This window comes from Lepidochelys olivacea (assembly GCF_965140295.1).
Source record: "Lepidochelys olivacea isolate rLepOli2 genome assembly, chromosome: 10".
NCBI lineage: Eukaryota > Metazoa > Chordata > Testudines > Cheloniidae > Lepidochelys > Lepidochelys olivacea.
Window position 1 is genome coordinate 64,468,894 of NC_140420.1, and position 26,116 is coordinate 64,495,009.

At 40.0% G+C, this 26,116-nt stretch overlaps 1 protein-coding gene across 2 annotated transcripts in view; it reads left to right on the forward strand.

Annotated features, from left to right (window-relative positions):
- Positions 1-26,116, forward strand: part of SEMA6D (semaphorin 6D) — a 276,200-nt gene that overhangs the window by 93,819 nt on the left and 156,265 nt on the right. For both annotated transcript variants that reach the window (XM_084641684.1, XM_084641683.1), the window contains one exon: positions 20,833-20,913. The gene's annotated coding sequence lies outside the window, so the exon portion shown is untranslated. The remainder of the gene's footprint in view (positions 1-20,832; positions 20,914-26,116) is intronic.

Genomic DNA, 26,116 nt, shown 5'->3' on the forward strand with positions numbered 1-26,116 from the left:
ATGTACTTGTAAACATATTGCGGTCTGTTATGTGGGAAATAATGAAGGCTTAGTAGTGTGGGACCTCACTGTAGTACTCTGCTTTTAAATCTTTGCTGAGAAGCAAGGAAGAGAGATGCCCAGTTTTTTGCATGACTCAGAAAAATGCAGGTTCCTGCAATTCTGCTGTACATGGGGCAATCAAATGAAGCAATCAACTCTGTTTCTTTTAGTATTTCTTTTTAAAACATTTTGTGTTGAGAGTTGGTCACATTGACGTATCCTTTGTTGTCCTAGTGGTGTTACAGGGGATGTAATTTATGAATAACTACTTCATTCAAAGCAGCCAGGGGGTGGATGATTATGACCGGAAAAATATTCAACTGAAATATACAATTTTAAGTCATTTCAACTGGGAATACAAGATTTATGTTGTGCCACAGACACACATGCAGCTATCATCCTTGTCTTGCCAAATAGAAAGGGGGTCAAACACCTCCACGTCGACACTCCCCTTTCCTCTAGACCCCACAGAGTGGTCTTGTTGGGCCCATGGATCTGTTGCAGAGAGGTAGGGGGCAGGTCAGTGCTTATGAGTTGCACATCATTCCTCGCTGCCAGTCCAACAGAGATCAGGATAGACATAAGGTACAGCCTCAGAATTTACTATTTTTCTGCAGTCTTCTTTCCGTGTGTGGTGAGGAGCCTCTTTGTGGGTATCACAAGGTAGCTTCTGACTGGGTAAAGCTGATAGTGCAGCTCCAGAGGAACCAGACTACCAAGGAACAAGGGGCCTGGAGATCCACAGTTGGCATAGTCATGTAGCCACTGTACAGATGCCTGCTCTCCTGAGGCATCCACATCCACTTGGTTGCGGTGCACAGGCTCCACTGTACAAGGACAAACCCCATGGAATGCCCAGACAGGGCTGAAGAGAAGAAAAGTCAAGCTGTAGAGCCAGCACTTTCTCTTTTGGGGTTCACTGGGTTCTACCACCTGCCATACATGGAAACAGGTACCACTGGGCCAGAAAGATGAAATTCACGCCCGTGTAGGACATGAGTGGACCTTAAGGCCTTCTGAGGTCCCTCTACATTGAGATGAGTTCCATCCTAAATGAATAACAGCTTTACAGATAACACCAATCTCCTTGAAACAATCTCTTTACTTTCTGAACAACAGAAAATTTAATTTAAACAGTGAAACAAAATACTTATTGTCTGGGGAATAGAAGCAGCAAACTGTTGACATGGCTATTGTATAGATAAGTAGTTAATAGAATTGCTGTATACACAAGATCCAACTTTCTTATGGCTCTATAACATATAATCCCAAACTTGCTTAATACATAATTTAGACTATTACAATAACTTTTATTGCTTACAGGCTTGTAATAACTCTCTAGATATAAGAGAGTTAATTAGATAAGTAGATCTTGCTCAGTTAGGCCTAACCTCACTTTAGTATTAGAAAAATTTCTGTCACACACACATTAAATATGAAGTCTGATTCTTGGATGAGGTAAAATCTGCAGCCCACGTGTGCTTCCAGTTGATTTGTATAAAAAATGCAGGGATTGGAGGAGTACCCCTTGTAGAGAGAGGGTAGGTATTTTTAATTGTTAACAAAAGCTTCTAGAATCTCTGAATTTCTCTATTCTGAGTATAACATTAAAATGGGAACCAAGGACTTTGAGTCATGTAAACCTATTGCTTTATTAAGCATATTAAGAAAATATTTTAGGAAAATTAATTGCAGCGGGTATTAAAATGTTGTTAATTTCATTGATCAAGACCAGTCTGGCAATATGTCAGGTCAACAGAATGCTGGCAATTTATGATACTTACTATCTTTAACTTCTAAAACAAGAGGGGTTTGAGGGGAAGAGGGTGGCAGGGAAAGAATAGATCCTATTCGACTTTTGTAATAGAAGTAAAAAACTACTATTGAGTCAGTTGTATTTGGCTGTTTCTGTTCAAGTATTTAAAACAGTTGGAATGAGATTAAATTATTATGTAATGTCCCAGAAAGGATATTTGTCCTAATCAGGAAATATTTGAAAGAGGTTCCCAAGAGGACCAGGCATGGATGTCCCAAAATAGCCAGAGCTTCTAGAAGCAGTAATGAGAAAAGATGATAGAAATGTGAGCATTAAGGGTCAAAACCTGTAAAAGGTGAAGCTCCTAACACAAGAGTCCATTTCCTACATGAGTTTTTTAAGGAAAAAATGTAACACATATAAAAATGTCTATACAATGTTAAGGGAGTCTCATTGAGTTGTCAAATAGTTAGGGATCAATCCAGAGCCCTGGAGCATCCACAGCACAGAGCCATCAACAGTTTGATAGGTTCCTAGGTATTAAGGTCAGATGGGACTTGTTGATCATCTAGGCTGACCTCTTTTATATCACAGGCCATAAAATTTTACCAAGTATTGAGCCCAATAACTTGTGTTTACTAACTAAAGCGTACCTTTTAGAAAGGCATCCAGTCTTGATTTGAAGACATCAAGAAATCAAGAGATGAAGAATACACCACTTCCCTTGATAGTTTTGTTCCAATGGTCAGTCACTTACACTGTTAAAAGTGTGTGTCTAATTTCTAATTTGAATGTGTCTGGTTTCAGCTTCCAGACATCAGTTTTGGTTATGCCTTTCTCTGTTAAATTAAAAACCCCTTTAGTACCTGATAGGTGCACACTGTAATCAAGTCACCTCTCAGTCTTCTTTTGATAAGCTAAATATTGAGTTCTTTATGTTTTTGAGTCTCTCACTGTAAGGCATTTTCTCCAGCTCTCGAATTGTTTTTGTGGTTCTTTCCTGCACTTTGCAGTGTTAAGGGTCTGCAGCTGTGGAGGTTTCCTCTACTCATCAGGAGGAAGCACTCCCACTCTGAGATGGCTGAATTAAGTTTGTGCTTATCAAACTCCTCCCACTCTCTGTCCAGGATTGAGTCGCAGACTGCACCAACCTGATAGCCACATATATATCAACTGGACACAAGGCAATCACCAGGAAAATACTAAATGTGCCCTTAGGCCTTGTCTACACTACACGGTTTTGTCAACAAACATCAGGTTTCGTCAACAAAACAGTTGAGGTGTATACACTACAATGCTTCTTCTGCCAACAAAACTCTCCTGCTTTGCCGACAAAATAAAACCACCTCAACGAGAGGTGTAGAGCTTTTTGTGGCAAAGTTATATTGACAAAGTGTCAGGGTAGACCCCACACTTGGTTATGTCTCTGTAAATTCTCCCACAATGCCCATCCTGACTGCTCTGTTCCGCAGTTCAAACTCCCCTGTCCTGCACCCAGGTACACATGCATCTGCCCCTCACCCTTTAAAGGCATGGGGATTTTTGAAATATCACTTCCTGCTTGCTCGGTGTGGACAGCTTACATTGCATCTTTCCAGCTGACTATGGTGGCTACATGCAGCAAATGCTGAGTTGTTGAATCTGCTGGCATTATGGGTAGAGGAGGCTGTACAGTCCCAGCTCCGCTCCATCCATAGGAACTTAGATACCTATGGGAAGATTTCTCGTGGCTGGTTGGATAAGAGCTACAAATGGGATGTACAGGAGTGCCATGCGAAGATAAAGGAGCTGAGGTAGGCATACCAGAAGGCAAGGGAGGCAAACTGGTCCCTCTGGTGCTGCGCCGAAGACCTGCTGCTTGTATAAGGAGCTGGACGCCATCTTTAGTGGCAACCCCTGTGGATACTTTGGTGGGGCTGAAGGTGGCAGACAGTAGACCTAACCCCGAGGACGAAATCGTGGGCAAGGAGGTTGAGTTGGAGGATGATGTGGAGCACATGGCAGGGTTGTTCAGTAATGCGGAGAGTCAGGACTTCGCACTTCCGGAAGGGTCTAGCCAGTCCCAGCAGTCCATCTCTGGTGTACATGATGCAGGAGAGGAGTGCCCTGGTAAGTGATCTTTTTGAGATGCTGCTGCTTAGTTATATGAGATAGCGCCATCCTTTACTCTGTATAGTCTAGAAGTGGGTGAAGGGATAGAAATGTACAAGACTAGCTGTGTTTCCCTGTGCAGCTAAGCAGTGCAGTGGAACAGCATGTTAATGCACACCAAGATTTCATGGGAATCCTCCAGAGATATCCCTAGGAAACTTTCCTGGAGGTAGTTGCCAAACCTCTGCTGAAGGGTCCTTGGCAGAGCTACTTTGTTCCTTCCCCCATTTTAGGAAACATTCCCATGCCACTTGTGCAGGGACCAAAGCAGCACACAGGTGAGCAGCATAGGGACCGGGTCTGAAACTGCACTCTTGCAGGAGATACACCTTTGCATCCTTGCTTACCCTCAGGAGTGAGATATTTGCTTCAATGACCCCCGCCTGTGGAAAATGGTAGCAGAATTTACGATATTGTCCCAAGTCGCCTTCAGTGGTCCCATTAAAAAAACACCTAGACCCTTTTCCCTATCTGGAACATCCAAACCCCACCCAGGCTGAACTCACCATGTTCAAGGTATTCACGGAGATGGTGCTTGCCAAGAAACAGACACAAAGTGATTGGTATGTTAAAAGTGGTGTATTTTACTACAATGATTCAATGCTGTGCATGAACTAACAATCATGCTTCTGTGTATTGTTTTTTATGCTTCTGTAGGTGTGGCCTTTAGGAGAATGCCCTACACACCAGCAGAGCACCTCTGCCGGATAAGGAAGCGACCAAGGTGGAGTAAAGAGGACATGTTCCGAGAGGTGCTCCAATCCTTAGAGGCTGAAAAAAGAGAATGCAGGGAGTGGAGAGAGACCCTGAAGGAAAAATTTAGAAAGGCAGGACAGAAAGGAGAGTGAGGAGTGCATTGTAAAGGACCAGGAGCGAATGACAAAAGTGATGGAGAAGCAAACAGATGTTTAAGTCCCTGGTCACGCTCCGGTAGAACACATGCATACTTGCCTCCCCCTCAAACCCACAGCCGATACAGAACTTCTCTCCATGACGTCCCCAGACTCCTCCCACACATTCCTTCCCAGAACATCTCAGTACCCCATTCACTCCATCCCTTTGGACAGCTTCCAAAATGATAGCTGGACTTATACACAGCTATGAGTGCCTATACTGCCCTGCACTGTTCACTCCCTTCCCACCAAGCCTTTTGCATGTGTTGTCAATTTGGTATTTAATAAAAACAAACTCTCTGAAAGGTAACCACTCTTTATGTGTCTCCTGTACGTTGTGGTTGCTGCTGATAGTAATACATAATGGCAGTTTGATCATTTGCTGACTACAAATCTCGGTCAGGAATCATCACAATTTTCATGCAAGGCAGAAAATTAACAAAGCGTGGCAGAGTGCTGTATAGAAAGACACATTAATGGTGCTCATTATCAAAATGTTTCCTCAAAGCCTCCCTGATTTGAATAACAACAAAAGTCAGGTTTGAATAACCCCCCATTGTGCCCCTCTAATAGCCCTGGTAACTGGCTGCTCAAATTCAGCAGCCAGACAATCTGCCTCCACACTCCACCCCAGGGAAAACTTTTCACCCTTAGCCTCACAAATATTATGGAGCATGCAACAGGCTGCTAAGACCGTGGGGATGATTTCTTCATTTACGTCTAACCTACCATAAAGGAAATACCAGCTTGCTTTTAATCTGCTAAAGGCTTCTGCCCCTCTCCTTCCCACTGCACCTTTCAGCGCCCTCCCAGCTCCTGCCCATGTGCCCTGCTTCTGCCCTCCCACTTGTTCCTGTTTTCCCCTATCTTCTGCCAGGGGAGCATTGAATGCAGGGGAGACTGTCTCCCTATTCTCAGTTCCAGTTCCATAGCATTCGCAGGAAGATGTGAGAATCACTTTCAGGGAAGATCCTTCTCCATCCTAGGGATGTTGCACTGTGCAGCCAAATTCTTCAGAGAATTTAGCTACCAAACTCTAAGTCTCCACTGAGCATGTGTCAACTGAGATTTCTCAGAGGCTTATGACGTGTCCAAATTTGGGTAAATTTTTTACAGGGACAGCAAAAGGCACATCCTTGATCCCAGGGCAATTTCCCCTGCAAATTTAAGGCGCTGCTCCAACCCACGGAGCTGCTAGGTTTCTCGCAGCTGTAAGAATGTTATTTTCCCCATCTTAAAAACCAATGTGCTTCTCCCTAATTCCATTCTGGGATGAAACTGAACTATTTTAGCTGAAACTTTCCAAAATAGTTCAGCTTTAGGCAGACGCCTGGGATAGAAAATGGTTTAATTTTGGCAAAATTATAAGCAACTGAAAACGAGATCTTATAATGGAAAGCGTTGGGCAGCTTTAACTATAGACAACATTACCTGCACTGTTTCTACTACTGATGCAGATGTGTTGCTATCTCACAGTAAGAGTCTGATTTTTGTAGGAGCTGGTCACCTTCAGCACTCCTTCACTGTAACTAGAGCAGCTGGCATTCATTACCTCTGGAAATCAGACTCCAAGCGAGTAAGGGATTGATCTGGTGAGGAGATGAATGGGAGTTGAAGACACCATTCTGAAAAAGTTCTCAGCAGCTCACAGAATCCGCTCCTTATGTAAACCCTAACTGCTCTGTGGATGTTCAAAACTCTTACAAGGCACTCAGATTCACATTGCTCCTTCATTCATTGCTGTTTTATAGAACTGAATAAGGATATTCTTCAAAAAGAATCAGTTGAAGAAGTCCAACATGAAATACATGGTTAAAATGCTGGTAATATATACACTAGTTTGCTCTTTTCCCATTTATCTACTTCAAAATTACGGTTGGTTAGCAAAATTATTTTCATTTTAAAATATTTTTGCATTCTATGGAAGATAATTTGTTCTTTCTGTGTTTCTTTATTGTGCATTTCTGGAATGCGTCAAGACTGATTATAGCATGAGATATATCATAGCTTTTTCAAGCCGGAAAGGTGATCAGTCAATTTTGGTAGCTGACGAATTATATTCATAGTACCAGACTACAATACTTTACCTCCAAATTCATGCGGCAATGTCCAGACTCATATATAGTAGCTTTTAGAAGTCATGCAAATATTTCACCAAGCTTTTAGATAGATGTGTATTTTTCTATCTTCCCACTAATATAATTTGCATTACAAACAGGACTTTAAATAAAGTATTCAAAAATTAATAAGAGGAAATAGGTCATAAGTCATTCAATTAGTGTAGTCACCAGTAAGGAATTCCACTAGGCTACTTTCTATTTGCTTATTTCAAAGAAATATGACACATAATCATATGTTAGTCACATTTAGTGTGCTGTTGATGATAACAACTGAGTACTGAAGGGAGTTGCAGGGGAGGGATCTCTGGGATCAGATCCCCTATTTATTCGCTATGCCATCATCAAAAACCCTTCAGGCCTAATTCTCCAGTGCCCTGCACCTTATGTAGGATTTGACATTAGTTTAAAGAGGGTGTAAATACTACTAAATCAGAATGGTAGCATTGTACACCCACTTTGCATTTCCTTTACCCTGCTGTAAATGATTACACAAGGTGCAGGGCAGCAGAGAATCAGGCCTTTCATGCCCAGCTGGCACTTCCCATTGGCTGCAACTCCCTCCAGACTTACGAGCACCTGAGCTACTCAGAGAGCATCTCTTTAGAACAATGCAAGGCCTTGCACCCGAGATACTGAGTGCACTTGCTTCACAGAAGTCCCATCCCACGCAGTTCAGAACCCAACCTCCTATCCCACATTGGCCAGTTTAGCTAGGTGTTTTCTAAATTAATCTTGAAAGCCTTGGAATAGAAGTAGTGATCCTGTGTTTTACTTTCCAAATCTCTTTATTATTCCAAAATGGGATATTCAAATTGTGTTTGTTTAAAAATCGATTCCCTGTGAGGTTTGGAGGAATTTGCTACAGGATTTCTGTCAATTTGCCATCATGTACCCAGTCTCTTTCGCCTTATAAATATCCTCCAATAATCCAAACAATAAGATATTTTAGCAGCAAAAATAAGTGAAGGAAGGCACTGTTGTTATAACAAAAACACTTTTGTAACACCAAACCTGTTTTAGTGAAAATTTCATTTGTCATGGTAGCCGACTTACATTCAATACAAAATTTGTGCAATTTTTTTGCACCCATTCCCTATCCATTTTTTAACAGGGTTGAAAAAAACCCATGTAGCATTTGCATGCTATGACCACTTAATCAGACATTTTGGGTCAGAAGCGATGGAAATGGTGCATTTCCAGTTTGCAGAACACACCCAATGCATTTGCAGTCCTCTGCATACAGCTGTCAGATGGACTGTAGAGGTGGCGGAAGTGAGGGTATTGGAGATATGGGAGGAACTGAGCAGGCTATTTACTGCTGCCCTACATTTCAAAGCCCATTTACTCATGCTTTGCTTCCTGGTCCAGGATGTGACCCTGTATTTGGGATATCTTGAAAAAATCCTGTGGATCTATTTTTGTGTGCAGTTCCCAAGATCTATATAAGCAAATACTGGCAACATTTTGAAAATCCACAACAATCTATGTGTATATTGAACATTGGTGGGCTAAAATCCTCTCTAAATTTCCGCAGTGTAAGTACAGAGTTAATCTATTGAAACACTGTCTGTACACCAAAATAGCTCAGAGCAGAATTTTGCCCATTATATGTAAAGATTTGGCTACTTTACTTCTAGTACAGAGTTACCATACAGTATTCAACTTGAATTTATATTACAAATAAAACCCACAGGACTTTTAGTAAAAAAAAAAACAACAACAACCCCTTGAAAATGCACAAAGTTCAAGTGAGGTGAAAGTTTTTACTTTTAGCAAAAATAATTAGTTTCAACAGGGTTTTTTAAAATCTATGTATTTTCCCTTCTAATTTATCTTAAGGTTGACCTCCTTCCATACAGTTGCCACTGAACTGTGGTTTCTTTTGATAAGTGGCTAGCTTAGTAAACTGGAGTAATAGAAATGGGGTGAACTTTAATAGTGCAAAGTGCAAGGTCATGCACTTAGGGGCTAACAACAAGAATTTTTGGTATTAGCTATGGATTTATAAGTTGGAAATGACAGAGGAGGAGAAAGACCTGGGAATATTGGTTGATCATAGGATGATTATGAGCCGCCAGTGTAGAGGAGCATAGTGTGGGGGGAATCCAGATATAGGTTGAGAGGGTTCTGTATGGGGCAATATGGGTGTGGGCGGCTCAGTGGGGGATCCAGCTAGGGTGGGGTCTGGGTGCACAGAGGCTTGTTGAGGGGGTTCTTGGTGCCAGGGTAATGAGACAATGTGTGTGTGGGGTGTCCAGGTGCAAGTGGTTTGGGCTCAGTGGGAGGGTCTGAGTGTGGGGGGGATAGAGCTCAGCAGGGTGGTCTGGGTGTGGGAGGCTCAGTGGTGGGGGGTCCAGATGCTGGGGGAATGGGGCTCAGTGAGGTTGGGATCCAGGTGCAACTGGTTGGGGCTCAGTTGCAGGGGGGAATCTGGGTGTGGGTGGCTTGTTGGGGTGGTCTGTGTGCAGGGGGAGTGGTGCTTGTCGGTGGGGCCTCAGTGCAGGGGGGGTGAGGCTCAGTGGGAGGGTCTGGGTATGAGGGGGTCTGGATGCATGGGGGGAGCAGCTCCCCGTAAAGTGATCCCTCCTCCTGCAGCTGAGGAGTGATGGGTGCAGTAAGTGTGGGGTGGGGGAGTTTGCAGAGCTTCCTATAGCCAGGGTAGAAATCTGGGCGGGGGTGTCTGACCCGGCCCCGGATGCTGTGCAGGGAAAGAGGAAGCCCCATCCTTCCCAGCCTAGCCAGGACTAGCTGCTGAGCCCGGCACAGGATAGGAGCCACCAGCTGTGTTTTCCCCAGTCCCACCCCTACCGCACAGTGATTTACCTCTCTGCGGGCTGCCCTGGGCACCCAAAACATACTGCTGGGGAGGGTCACATGACCACTTTTATGGTTTCCCTTTGCTTCCCCATCAAAAAGTCATTTTTCTGCGGGAGAACAAATCTGCAGGGGACATAAATTCTGTGCATATGCAGTGGTGCAGAATTCCCCCAGGAGTAACACTTAAACCACTACAGCAGCACAGCTGCAACACTGAAGCTGCACCACTGTAGCACTTCAGTCTAGACACTGTTTATGCTGACAGGAAGGTTCTTCCATCATGGAGGTAATCCACCTCCTCAAGAGGCTGTAGCTAGGTCAACAGAAGAATTCTTCCCTCAGTCTAGCACTATCTACACTTGGAGTTAGATTGGCATAGATGCATCTTTCAGGGGCATGGATTTTTCACACCACTGAGAGATGTAGCTATGCCAATATAAATTCCCAGTGTAGACTGGCCCTAGGATACATGTGTTCACATTGGATATTAAAGGCTTGGAGGGCATCCTCTGTGTGCTTCGGCACTTTCCACATGGAGAGGGGGGATTAACCAACTCCACAACACTGTCCCTATATGTGCCCCCACCCCAACACTTCTGCAAAAAGACAGGAGAAAGTTAATACATCCTGTGACTATACTAACTCGTTTGGTTCCTTCTGCATAGGGGAACCCGCCTCTCTTTGGAAGGGATTACAAAGGAAGCAGTGTATGGGGGGAGCCTTGACAGGTTTGTGCAGAGAGTGGGGGCGAGAGCACTGCCATGACATATGCAGACCTACTCCAGTGGGTATTTCCATGGGAGGTGGTGATCCAAGTCAATCAAATCCCTCCTGAAAGCCCATTTCACCTGCAACACCTAAAAGTAAAGATAACGCAATGGTTGTATCTGGGGTTGCCTGTAAATTTGTGTGTTTCTGTGTGTGTATCTATTTAAAATATATAAAATGTCACTAAACCTTTGTTATTGGGCCATGGCCATTGCCATTCCACAACTTGTCCGCTGTCCTTGTCTGTTGTCCTCTTTTCACTTTCTCTCCATCTGTCTCTTACTTTATTTTGTCCTTTTTGGGCGTGAACTTTTGAGGATGGAGACCATGCCTTCTTTAGTGTTCAGAAAGCACCCATCACACTGTGGGCACTACCAGAAACAAATAATGAATGAAGAGGATGATAATAATAATCACCAGTACTATGACTGACATGCTAATAAATAGATTTTCTTTTTCTCCAAAGACAGTCAGTTATCTTTAATCTTTAAATAAAAGATGTAAATTGAAAAGAACTTTGACTGAGATTTTCAAAGCTGCAAAATGGATTTGGATGCCAGCTTCCTATTCAAATTAATGGGAGTTGAGCATCCAAATCCCTTTGGTGGCTTGGACAATCTGAGACACTGTTTTCAAGTTTATTTTACAATGGCTCTATTATTCTCAGATCTGGGGCCATTTTACTAGTATTCCTTGCATCAGAAGACAAGCAGGACTAGGTCTGTACTATTACTTTCCTAATAATTACTTGTGTTACCTTCTAAATTATATACACCCCTTCAGTTAATTCAGTGTGTAGAGAGAGATATCTCTGAAAAACTTGGAATGGTATCAAAGAAATAAATACATTGTGAGTTCAGCCTTTAGCTTTATGTGAAAAACACTGGATTAAACACAGTACGTATTGTAGGTCAACTATATTCACTAATCACTACTACAACAAAAGAGATGGACTTTGTTGCATGCTGACTTCAATAAGAATTGTAAATCACTTCATAGACTCTCTGCTTATTCAGTTCACAGCATGATCACTATTGTTTCACCTTTCCTTTGAATACAGTAACACTCTCTACTTGGTCCCGTTATATGAAAGTCACACTCCAAGTCTAGTTACCCGTTTTAAATGAGCTGACAAATACAGCCTGTGCCCACTGATCCCAAAATAAAACATATTTCCTAACTTAATGATGTCGATAATTAAGTGTGATATTAAACTATTGAAGAACAGTGGCTACATGCAATTTTTAGCTTGAAGTAAGAAAAAATCTATACTGTATTTTTTTATGGCTGGCTATGACAGATGATTGTGCCTGCTTTGTGAGTTAGAGTTCTCTGTAAGTTAGCAGCGAATATGAAGCCTGTTGTAATGTAACTTTGCAGGTAGAGCTGTGGGCAGGCATCCTGTGCAGAAAGAGCCCCCCGGGGTAGAGATTGCATTACCATTCTAAACAAAATTGCTTGATCAAAAATATTTACCCAAACATCGATAGAGATAGGCAGAAGTCTTCCAACTGCATTTTTAAAGGAATATTCTACACTGGAGGAAAGGTCTTTTCAAATAAAATATATAGAGGGGAGTTGAAAGACGGAGTATTTGTGAAGATCTGATGTTACTTTAGAAATTTAATTTTAAAACTTAGAGTTCTATTTTTATTAAGGCTGAAGTGATACTCTAAACACTTCTGAAAACATTGATGTCTCTCTGCCAAAAGCAAAAGAATATATATATTCTGTATAAATAGCTCCATAGATTCAGATTATAAAAGATGGATTTGGGATGTTAATCAACTAACTGACACACTGCCACACTGGAGCTGGGATTTGGGAACAGGCAGCTTCAGGGGGTCTAAGGGCCTAATTCTACTCCTATTAAAGTAAATGTCAAAATTTCCATTGATTTTATTGGTACAGGTTCATGCTCTAGGAAACAAAGATTCCTACAAGTGTGTTAGCTATCAAGTTTAAAGGTTTATAACTATAAACCTAAGTTTTATAGTCTGCTAATGCAACTTTTTGTAGCCCATGACTAGATGAAATTAAGTTTAAATGTTTTGCTTTGTTTTATATGTTTTTTCTCTAGTTTTTAACTAGACAGCATTTTATTAAGTGTTGCTATAATTTGGATATGACTGTCAACATGTGTGTAGACTGGCTGACTGGGCAGTCTAGGGGGTGTACTTCTCTGCTTTGGGGAAAGGAGAGAAAATGGGTAGGGTTGACTGACTTTGAGGTATTCAAGATCATTTAAAGGGATCTCGGAAGGTGCTGATGTTTTTGCCTATATAGATATTGCAGATGGTATGAATGGTAAATGCCATTAATAGATTGACAGTTACACTGTCATTCTAAATAACAGAATCAGGCTAGTCCACTGTAAATTGGGAGTGACAAAAACATCTCAGTGACAGAGTACAGAAAACATGCCATCAGTTTATGCCCCGTCTCCAAGACTATGGGGATGTGTACAGGCACACAATTCCATACGCAAAGATGTACATCAGATCTTTGTAACTGAGCACACAAATTATGTGTATGCACTCTTACACACATGAAATTCTGAAAATTTGGTCCTTATTGCTTTTAGGCTGTTTTCTTAAAATAGAAAAAGGATACGATTGCCTAGTAGGCAAAAAGTAAGACAGAATAATATTTCTATAAGATGTTAAGGGTATTTTGATATGGGGGTGATAAAAGAAAAGCTGTTCAATTAGCTATCATTTAAAAATATAAATTATAGTATGTTATCCCAGAGTTTTGCCAATTTTAGCAAGTAATGGCTTCATAAAAGTGTACAGTATAAAGTGGGATTTTGATCCTTTTTGTTAATCGGCTTTCCCTTTTGTGATTAACTCTGCACAGACTGCCTCTGTATATATGTAGGCCCACTCCTTCCAAATGCAGGACCACTAATTTTGATGAAGACAGACTATTGTGAATTCCTCTTCACATTAATGTCCCACCTTGATGTCTTCAGGGTACTCTCAGGATTATGAGCAAATGGCCACTAGCACATTAGTTGCATTAACTTTCAAGCAGTAGTTAGAGGCAGAAGATCTCACCAGTGCAACCCTATTGGGATAAAGTGCTAGAGATGAAAGCTAAATCAGCTACTTCATATGGGAAAGGATTAATTCCTGAGGTGTGGTCATGTTGTGGAATAAATCACTGGATATGGAAGGAACACCTGGAAAAGCTTGGTACTAGGTGAATAAACTCAGTTTAGCTGCCCATCAGAAATATCCCTGAAATGTGTAAAACATCACTGACACTTGCATTAACCTGGTGGAAAAAACTGGAGACCCATGACATTCAATAAAGATATGTGCAAACTACTTCCCAGAGGAAGGAAAAATCAAATGTACACCTACAAAATGGGGACTATCTGGCTAGGCGGTAGTACTCTAGGAAAGAATCGGGGGGTTTTAGTGGATCACAAATTGAATATGAGTCAACAATGTGATGCAGTTGTGGAAAAGATTCATATCATTCTGGGGTGTATTAACAGAAGTACCATATGTAAGACACAGAAGGTAATTGTCCCTCTACTCAGCACTGGTGAGGCCCCAGCTAGAGTAATATGTTAAGTTCTGGGTACAACACTTTAGGAAAGCTGTGGACAAATTGGAGAGAGTCCAGAGGACAGCAACAAAAATGATAAAAGGTTTAGAAAACCTGACCTGTGAGGAAAAGCTAAAAAAACTGCATGTTTAGTCTTGAGAAATGAAAACTGAGGGGGGACCTGTTAAGTCTTCAAATATGTAAAGGACTGTTATAAAAAGGACAGTGATCAATTGTTCTCCATGTCCACTGAAGGTAGGACAAGACGTAGTGATATGCCAACTGGCTAATACCTATTACATGTTTCAGAGTAACAGCTGTGTTAGTCTGTATTCGCAAAAAGAAAAGGAGTACTTGTGGCACCTTAGAGACTAACCAATTTATTTGAGCATGAGCTTTCGTGAGCTACAGGATGCATCCGATGAAGTGAGCTGTAGCCCACGAAAGCTCATGCTCAAATAAATTGGTTAGTCTCTAAGGTGCCACAAGTACTCCTTTTCTTTTTACCTATTCCATGCTTTTACTCATTCATTTCTTTAACTGATGTTCATTAAAAGTTTTCACTATCCCATCAGGCTAAGTAGAGATTTACACACCATATTTATTCTTCTGACAGGTTGAGCATATTTTTATATTACGTTAGGTTTTCAATTAACCTCGCTTCTGTGTATTTTATAGCACTACAAGCAATGTTGAACATGATTCATTTTTCCCCACATAAAACTTCAAAATGTAGCATTTCCTTAATGTATGCAAACTTGCAATATTTTATCATATCGGGGTTTTGAAATGCTTTCAATATCCGATTTCCATTATTTGTAGGGAGTTACACCAAGAACTTCCTGCAGAGTTTTACATTACTGTTGGTTATGTTAGTAGTGGCCTACGCTGAATTGTATTGCTGCCCTATAGTTAAGTTTAGGTAGCGATTTTGTGATATTTTGATGCCCTTGACATAACTTAGAGTGTACGGATAGATGCGTCTTTTTTAGCATAGATGTATATACATAAATATTTTGCAAACTTCTATGGTATTTTCAAAGCATTCAATTTAGTGAAGGGAAATGAAACACAAATGCATGAAAGAGAAAAAAAGTAGTTATAGAGCTCACTCCAAATGATCCAGTATGTTTTGAAGTGCTGGATTTTCACTCCTATTATGTAGCACAACTGAACTGGAGAATAGCCTACACCAAATTAATGGTTGTATGTGTGAAACAATGGATTAAACTATGCAGGATGGTTGACTGGGATAAGATATATTAAAATTAAGAATCATTATGACTCTTCCAGCTCTTAGCAAAAATTTGGAAAAAGGTACCTTTTCTCATCTATTAAAGCAGCCACTGCTGTTTCTAATCTGGCTGTGCCACTTCCAGATTTCTGAAAATGCCCTTTAAAATGTGACTAATAATATTCTCTCTCTCTTTTTAAAACCTCATTCATCCTCTCCCACCTTGCACATGGTACTAGAGACCATGACACAAAATTGTCACAGGGTAACTGCCCCTTTAAGGGCTGATGTGTCCAGGCCCACCTGTGACACAATCCGCTTGCCACCCCAGATGGAGAAAATAAGCTAAGTGACATGACATGACAGGTCATGCATGTAAAATCATCCCCCTGTGATGAAGATAAAAAAAATGAAGCCTCTCTAGAGACAAAGGGACAGAGAAGAAAGGCTCTGTGAAGCAGGGCTGGAACCCTACTAGTAAATTGGGGAAACCAGTTTGAGCCATTGCACCACCCCACGAAAGAGGGCTGTGGAATCGCTTAACCAGGGGGAAGGATTTGGTCTGTGAATGGGAGAAGCAAGAGGAAACTGAAGATGGTTTGCCTGCTGGCCATGCTGTGCCTGGAAGAGGTATGCTTTGAGTCAGCACCCTGCCACAACAACTTAACCAGCTAAAGTCACAGGTACTTTGCTGTCCTGGATTTGCCTCAGTTTATCCAGCTGCTCCTTTTTTGTGATTTGGAATGTAAATTTCTCTGCTAATGGGTTCCTCCACTAAGGGCCCCTCTGGATTCCATGCTTGGGCCCCTTTACTCTTTTAGTTACCTTATTCCCCTTCACCACTTTCTTTCTGAATTCACATTTGGATGTCAGTTGTGGAAAGATGATACTTAAATCTCTGTTCCCTTCATCATTTTGGTCCCTTTTTTACTCTCTCCGCTTCAGTGTCATCAATCTCTGGTTCTGCTAAAACTGTTAAACTCCATTACTTTCTCTTTAATAAGAATAGCTTCAACCAAAACTTCATTCTCTCCATTTCTCATACTCACCCCTACTTTCAGGAACACAAGTGTTCGAATTCTCCCCAAACTCTCTTTTTATTTCATATCTCCCAGGCCTCTGAGTTTGCCTTCTGTCAGCTCCATAACATCATCCAGATTAGGCACTATATCAATCACTCTTCTGTCAAAGCTTTTAGCGTTTCTTCATCTCTTTCTCCCTCTTGACAAGTGTAGTCCTCCTTCTTGTGGTCTCTCTAAGGTTTATAAATTATCCAGACTATGATGGTTCATCTTATCACCAAATATTTGGAATGGTGTCTTCTCCATTCCCTTTTCCAGTAGAGAACATTTCTCAGATCTTCAAGATCCTTCATTGGCTTGCAAATTCCCTTACATTCTGTGCCCATATCTATTGAAGCTGTTTTCCCTGTCGCTTGGTCATTGCACACTTTTTCATACTTGTCCTACCACATCTACACATGCACTGTCTTTGATACATTGTAACCTCCTGTAAATATCTTATTGATGCAAAGTTTATGTCTGGCAGCAAAGTGTTCTATAATACTTTTCATAAGCAATGTTATGCAAAAATTACTAATTGCATTTGAAGTGAAAAGTCTTCTAGGCCTGTTGTACTTATTCAGTGATAGTATTAAAACACCAACTTTTCTTAATTTCCAGAATCAGCTCGAAAATGTGTTTGGAAGTGTCAGAAGCAACAATGAAGTTTGGAGTAAAGCAACTGAAAAATTAAATAAATTTAACACAATAAGTTACATTGATCTACTCTCCATTACCTGTCTCAAAGATCTATGACCAACAAAGGTACAGCATCTGCACAGTGGATCTCCAAGATCTGGGAAGTGGGATGAGTTTATCTTTGATGGCTGAAGATGGAACCTTTGGCCACATAGCCCTAAATCAGCCCTCCCATTTACCAGCTGTGAACACTGGTGTAATTTTGGAGATAGGATGTCTCCACTGAGCCAAATATTCCATTCAGGGTAATTAGGGAAGACCCAACATCTGACCCCTCACTTTTATCAACAACATTCTTTAAAAGTAGGGATCCTCTCTCCCACATCACAACTGCTGTGCAGGAGTTACTGCAGCCCCACAGCAAAGCTGAACACGGGGGAGAATGGGACTGAGATCCACTGAGCACTTCAGGCAGGGCGGGGGGGAGTTGGAGGAAAAGATTGCCTACATTAACTCCTTGCCCCAACCCTTGGATGACCACACTTTGTTCCTACATTGTAGGGTCTCTCCACTTCTCTTGGCACATCAGCCCAATTTGACTACGGATAGGCTGGCCTGGCAAGGAGACATTTTAATAAGTGATGCTGTGTTACTGTGCCCCTTGCGTCCACCTTGACGACTCTGTGGATTTGGCTTAGAGAGAGAGAGGAATGAAAATGAACTTACATTTAAGGTTTCGTCTGGCTTGGCTTTTAAGATTTCATGCAGTCTGGCTTTTGAGTACATTGGTTCTTGAGTTCATTTTTATGTATCAAGTCATGCTTTACATTCTGCAATATAGATACCAATCTTCTCTCAGCTCCAATACCAAGTACTTTATTCTAAACTGAAACTTGTACATCTGTGGCCCCTTAAACCAATATAACTCATGTGTTTCTGCAGCAAACTGCAGCTTCTGTTCAAAACTGTATTAAATGCACTAAAAATCCCCTTGTGCTTCCAAAAGTGCAGCGGATTGCTAACACACCAAGGCCTGCATATCCCTAAATTTGAGCGTGGTCATGAAAAAAGTTGAAAATTTCAACCCAGTGAATCAGTTGTTCATGTACTTCCACCTAGGTATGGCTATGACCACACTTCATGACCCTAGGATATTTCAAGAAAAAACAACTCATGGGAGCCTCCTAAAATGAGAAGTAAACAGCGTGTTCTCTTCCTACTTATGATTTTGCACATCTTTTAGCCAGCTCTGAGAGCTAAATATACAATCCTGCACTGAGAGACATGTTGTGGATTTGTAATAGTTGCTAGAGGACTGTAATTCCATGGCTAGATTAAATTAATCAATTCACCTTGTTCTTTTCCTATATAAAGGTATGTGTTCATTTAGGGTCATACTGTGGTTTGCATTAATATGGGTGTGGGGAGGGGATGTACAAAGAGTTCCATTCCCTCCTCCCTTGGGCCCCATGCATAAAGGCCATACACAACTGCATGCCTTGAATTCAAGAACTTCTACCTCAGTATGTCCCTGGAATGTGCATCACCTTAAAGGGGTGATGAGGAGCTGGGAGACGGTGCAGACATCACCAAATACCTGAACAATTGGCCTGGAACATTGAGGGTGGGGAGGTATGTTGTTCCACTGGAAAGGATGGCCAGCACAGTCATCCTGCACAGCAAATTGCTCAGGGAAGAAATGTTCCTTCCTGATTCATAATTCTTCCCGGTGATGCAGCACAACTCTGCTGTCCTTAGTCCAGGTCTGCGTGCAGTTTGCACAATTTCATCCTTTATACGTCATCCAAGTAGAATTCAATTCACATTACTAAAAGGAGTTCAAAACATTCTTCATTTTAGTGAACTCTTCCATAGCACTTTGTGCAAGAGAACATGGCTGGATGGAAATTGCTTCTGGCAATGTGAGAGGAGAATGCAGCATTTATGTGTGCATGTGAGAATGAGTGAGTTGTGGCAGCCTCTCGGCATATCACACTTTTGGTTTGTATACCTAAGATATGCCATGATCTATATAACTGGGTATAAACATAGCTATATAACAGTTTGTGTGTTATGCCTTTGACACCAAGTACTGATTTAACAATCAGTATATTTGGCAGAAACATATATATATATATATATATATATATATATATATATATATATATATATATATATATATATTGAAACCACAACCACAGCCAGATGTGTACACAGATGCTGCAAAAACAAAGAGCAGTATACAATGGAAGAGATGATTTGCCTTAATAGAATGTGTAGAGATACTGCTCTCTATCTACCTTGGGAAATGTGAGGGCTGAATCAGCTCTGCTGGGATCTGAAGCTGTGGTTCTAGTGTCACTGAGGTATTCCAAAACTGATGCTTAAATTACTAAACCATCACTTCCAGCACTCTTTTGTTGGAATGCTCTTCCAACGATATTAAAAGTCCAGAAACCTTTGCTATGTTAAAGTTGATCTAATTTACAAAGAGTTCTCGGATATTAGACCGTGGAAAGACTTGAATGGTAATTTTAAAAAATGTGTTAACTATACTGTAAACTATCAGAATAAACCTTTGATCAAAGACTATTGTGTGGAAATTTAAAGATTTACGTGTGTAGATTAATGTGAAGGGCTTTGGGAAATGGTTTGGTACATAAGGAACTATCTAACGCATTAATGGTGGGATTTTCAAAAGCATGTAAGGGAATTAGGCACCCAGTTCTCTTAGGTGCCCTTGAAAATCTCACCCTAAAGGACTTATTACAAAGTAAAAAGTGATAATATTTTCATAGGGAGCCTGAACAATAGAGAAAGAAAGAACTGTGGAGATTTGCTATACAAGTCTAAAGATCAACTATAGCTCTTTGTAGCTTTTTAATTTCAAATATATCATGTATATTTCAGAGTCCTTTCCTGATTGCCTGTTATTGTATATTGCAACTTGAATTTGATGCCCACTATGAAAATTAATAATTATCATGATGTGAGAATAGACAAGGGTCAGATGATCCAACTATCTCTCTTTTGTCAAGTCCATTTCTTCTTTGCTTTTGATTTAAGTCTAGTTGCATTTTGTCAAGAAATTCAGCATCCTAAACAGAAACTATTTTGAATAATTCGACAAATTAGTTATGTAAAATATATTTTTCAATATATCTTTTTGCTAAAGATTTTAGTTTTCTTTTTTTTGTAGAAACTTAAATAGTATTATTAAAAATGTTCAATATATGGTAAAAAAGGCAAGTTTGCTTGCTCCTAAAGTGCTTTTGTACAAGTCAGCTCTTAAATGCCATCTCTGAATATTATTTTTCTGATGTCAAGAGAGATAATCCTGTATTAGAATTACTAGGGGGCACATTTCCATGAACTTCAAAGCATCTTAGATCTAGAATTAAGAACTGTGTTTGATAGTACACTTCATTAATCTTAGATTGGCCACTGGCTTTTTTTCCCTTTTCTTCTCCCTCCCCAGCCCCATTGACCATCTTTCTAATACAGTTTATTAAAACTAACCATGCAGTGCACTGTTATTCTTCTTGGTAGGATTGTTTTGTTGCATTCATGAAAGAACAGTTTCTCTATAGAAAATGCCCTTTGGGAATCAGTATTCAGGTTCACAGTTCCTGAAAAAGTCAACAAGTTGGTGTGTTGAATTCAGATCTGTCTTAATGGTCTTATCATTAAACCTGCAGCAGGCATATATAAACCATGCTTTCTGTGGATACTGGGAAAGTATGATTAAAATAAATCATCTGTCTGATGAATATTTTCCTCTGACTTTTGGCAGGATCACCCACCTGAGCTCATGCCAGCCTGTACGGGAACACTGATGCCAACAGTTTAAAGATCTTCACATTTGCTTTCTGTGGTAAGATTTAAAGATAAAACAGTAAATAGCATTATACTATTACTGTCAGATGTTAAATTGCACTAAAAGCAAACTCATATAAGATGAATATTTCTCTTTGACCATCACAAGGAGGTATAAGGCAGCTTATTACTGCATAGGACAACAGTTGATGATAAAATCTGAACAGAAGTAATGAGCAGTTATCATAGTAATAATTAAAAATTGATAGTTTACAAAGGAAAATTGGAATTCTTTATGCACAGGGCAAGAATCAGGCCATTTTCATTGTCCACTGTATTATAGTAGTTGCTCTCAAAAGGCATTGCTATTGAACTGGAATGGTGTGCATTTTGGAGAGCGCATCCATTTTCCACAAGCTTGGTGATCACCTGCAATAAAATGACATCTAACATTTCTCCTCTTGCGGGGGAAACAGCAAATGTGACAAGGCCTAGCAATACCTTCCCAGTCTAATGCTGTCATTATAACTATAATCTGATTTTCCAGACACTGAGCCATATTCTCAGTTCTTGTTCCACTGTGCTCCTGAGAACTAAAAAGCAGACTTTATCTGGCTATATGGTGAAAGCCAAGACCTGCCCTGGTGGAGGGAAATTTTCAACTGATAGCAGAGAGGGTCCGAGCAATTCTGAGCTGTCATATTGCCTCTTATGACCATAGCTAAGTCTCATAAATTAGAGCAACCCTCAAGTTCCCTCTCTGACTGACACACATATTCCTTCCACTCCTCAAATACTCTTGGTGCAGGAGTATGTAGGGGATGCCTGGTCTATAGATTATGATATTGGGCTTGATGACATTTAGATGGGGATGGAGATGTTTAGTCCCATCATGCCATCAGTCTGCATTTAACATTTCCATTGACATGACTGGATGTACTGTATGTAAAATGATTGCACAATTTTACAGGCCCAATATTTATTGTTGTATGTATTTTTTCTGAATACGTAGGTTAGGTATCCCATTATGCTACCAGTTCACAGGTTACCTTACTGTACTCGTAACAAATGCAACCAATAGCTGACATTTTAATGAAAATATATATAAAACATGTAGCACTGTTGTTCCTCCTTTATTAGTTAAATTTTACATCATTCTTAACCTAAATAAGACCAAGAAATAGCAACATTTAGCCTAAACTGAGAATCACTAACAAAATTATTTTTAATTTGTTTGTACTGGGCCTAGTTCTGTGAGATGCTGAGCCTCAAACCCCTCAAATGTGCCAGTTTTCCCCTGGCATGCAGTGTGTATTTGCGATGATGCATGGAACTAGAGTTAACAGCTTTGGTTCCTCTGGTCGTTGTGCCGCTGGGAGCAGAGAGTTCAAGATTGTGCTCTGGTGCAAATTTGAGCAGTCTAGGTGACCATGCAAGGTCTCAGGGCTCTACAAGGAGGCAAAATTAGTCTTCAGCATGTTTGCTGCTTTACTCTCAAGAGCAGATGCAAAGAAAGGGGTGGGGGCTCGGTGGATGGCAAATGGATGCCCATAATCCTTAATATGCAAATAAGACACTTGGCAAAGTACTTCCCAATTTGGCCTGACTCCTGCTACTAGACAGGATTAACTTGGTGGCTGTGTAGCAGCTCTCTTCTTAATGAAGGGGAGTAATTGACCTGCTCTCCAGTTTTTACCTGGTATTTTTATGTGAAGCACATGACACCTATGTTGTGCAGGATATAGCTCAATGAAGTCATGCACCTGAATTCACTCTTCCAACCAGTAAAGTCATTTTGTATCACACTATATACAAAGTTAGCACTAAGGGGGAAACACATCCGAAGCTTTCATATTTAACATTATTGCGTATTCCAAGAAATGACAGAATATAGCCCAAATGTCTTCTAGTTTGGATTTGCAACTGTTTTTCAGTATTTCCTTTACACTGTTTCCTGTCATTAACCTTGCAGCTTAATCATAACTACCGATTATTAAGAAGAGGTATCTTACAACAGTCATGTCTGCCACATTCCCATCTATCACATACGGGTTTCTATATAATAAAGTAAACATGATATCATCTTATATTATGAAGCCTCACAATAGATGAAATTTCATTATTGTTGAGTGACTTTGTAAAATTGGAACATGTTGAGTGTCCCTAGAGAAAAACTATATCTATATCAGGGCCTAGACGACCAGTATACTTCTTCATTAGAAAGAAAAAGATAGAGTTTTAATAGTGCCTTGCCTCATCAAGTAGCCATGAAAAATCTAATTAAGTGCTGAACAGCAAATTGTAAAGACTATTGTGTAGGCAAACATCATGATCCTAGTAACAATTTTAGAAGCTTTCCAAACTGTTCTGTATCACTTTTTGATTTCTTGGTGTACTGTAACCTGGGGACCTGCAAGTCAGTGCTGCTTCTGAGAGGTGGAGAACCTGTGAGAACCAAAGGCCAGGTGGTGCTGAACTACAAGACCTTTTAACCATGGAAAAAGAGAGCTCTAATGATTCAGTAAAAGAAAGCAAGGAGCCTCGTTTGTTATTTCTGAATTAAAGCAAATGAAAATCCATCACAGGGCATGTAAGGCCCAGTCCTGTGGTAAAACTCTTATTGACTTCAATGAAAGTAAGCCAAGTACTACTTAAGGACAAGAAAACAACATTTTAAACAGTTCAAGATGTAACTGCTATAAGGTAAAGTTAGAGACTGAATCTCTGGGCCAAATCTGCCCTCAGATTTGCTTGTGCAACTCCCATTGCTATTAGATAAAATTCAATACACCTGTGTGTACATTCTAAAACTACATATAAAACTTCCATCCTTCCATTTTCAATATATGCACCATGTATAGCAGGAGGTATAAGAATAATGACCTTTAGAACATCTGCAGTTACCAGTTTAATTCCCTTATTATTACTAATTAAAAAAAATAGATAATCTGTGCTATTAAAGTGTGTCTGTCCGTCTGTGTGTATGTAAAGGGGGAGAGAGATTTCCTTGTTATTGAATTTCTTTATTTGACCATCCTTTCACACCTCATTTCAGCCTTTATACAGCTTTTGTATTCAAACTTTATTATATTTTCTTGAGGCAAGAAAGGATTTCAATGAGAATGTGATGAATGTCCATATTAAATTGGATCCTCTTTTTAATTAAGTTCATCTAAATTTAATTTTGTAATTTTACTTCAGTAAACCCATCTGACTCCAGATGTTTAATGTGCTTTTCCTATTGCTGTTCTCACATAATTGTACCTGTAAAAGATTTATGACTTAGAAAAGCATTACTAAACCCTTTAGTGTGTTTTCAGCATATGCTTCATGGATGGCTAGTAACATGAGCAATTAGCATCCTAAAATGCTCTTCTGCTTCCAGGATTTCTCTTAATAGGGTAAGTTACTTTTATTAGCGTGAACTTTACACAAATAATAAGTTTAAAAGAAACATTGTTATCAAAGGATCTCAATTGAAACTGTGAGATTACCCCCTAAAGAAACTTTAACAGTGCAAGTTAACACCTTGGAAACTAAAAGATACTATAACAAAAATATAATAAAAAAAGAGGAATAACTCTTCAATTGAATGAAAAAGACACTATGCAATTCACTTTAGATTAACAACCCTCCTTTCAGTCAAATGCTATGGGATAAAGATATTTGTTTCTCTGTGCAACAGTGCTATTTCTCATTACTTTACCACATTAACATGTGGTAAACACACTTCCAGGAATGTCTTGATTCTTGTACCTTTCAAAATGTTCTTGCTAACTTTGGTAACAGTTAGCATTGACATTGAGAATTAATTAACATCATTTCCCTTATCCCATTCTGTCATGACTTCTTGACCACAAAAATTGCTGGCAAATTGCCTGTTTTCTTACAAGAATTAATTGGAAAACTATAATTATTCTGGTTCTGCCTCTTTGCTTCTTTAGTCAAAGCATATCTAATATAACACTCAATATTACATGTGGGATCTGGTATAATGAAGCCCTTGGTCCTAATCAAAGAATCATATACCACCATTAAACCTTTAGACTATTATAAAGAGAAAAAGGCAACTGCAAACCAAAAAGATAACTCAATCTTTTTTCTCAAGTGAAAATCAAATTTCTGAGGTTTTTGATGCTATTATAATTTGTCTTGATGTGTTAGTCTGAAATATTCACCAGTGCAGTAAACAAATCAGTTTATGGATTTTCCCCAGAATTTAAGGTTCTCACACTACTAATCACACTCTGGAATAGATTCACCATGGCATTGCTCCAGCTTTATGCTGATATTTCTCCATTGAAATCAGGGCTTACAACAGTGTAAAACTTTAGTAGTGGTAGTATTTCAGGTGAGAATCAGGTCCCATGTTTTTATTCTTCTAAACCCTCAATAATAATACTTTGCATTTACTATTCAATTCTGTGAGATAGCCTTATTCCCCCAGTGCACATGTAGGGAAGTAAGGCAGAGAAATTATCAGTTCCTGCAGCCTCTACTTTGAGTAGTCTCAAATTGACTCATATGAATGGAGGCTGCAGGGTAGGATCTTAAGCAACTTTCTCTAAGGCACAAAAATCAGCTTCTGAGCCAGTATGAGCTTCTGACCCAGGAATCCTGGCTCATTGTGTTCTGCTCAGACCACTAGGTCACACCTATCTAGTGACACCTATATGCAATACTAGACAAAACCTCTTTCTCGCGATCATTTTTTCTTTTTCTTTATTCCAGTTTATTTTGGGCCTCTAACAAGGCTTTTTAGTATGGCAATAGAGAAAGCGTTGTTCTTTCCCAGACTTCTGAACAATGCTGGATTAAATTAATTGCAATACATAAGGCTGAGTAAGTGTACACTTATAAAAGTTTCAGCAAAGTCACTCAAGTAGCTCATTTAATTTCCAACAAAAAAGAAGAAACATAACAATCATCAGACCGATGAAATGCTTCTGAGCTTTAAAGACTTTATGTGGGAGTCTGGATGAGACCCAAAGGAGGAAACACTTCAAAATTACAAAATGACAGTTATGTTTTTTATGAAATTGTCAAGTTTCATTATTTATTTGCAGAGAAGGTAACCATTCAAGGGTTTTTTTAAAAGATACTAACTAGAGGAGGATATGTTAAACCTCCAAAGCCTTAAGAAAGCCTAATGACTGCCAGTACAGCTGAATCCTGCAGGGTAATGGGGGATTGCCTACCATGTAAATATAAAGGGGGTTATTTAGGAGACCCAGTGAGCTGTGAATTATTGCCTAGGTTGT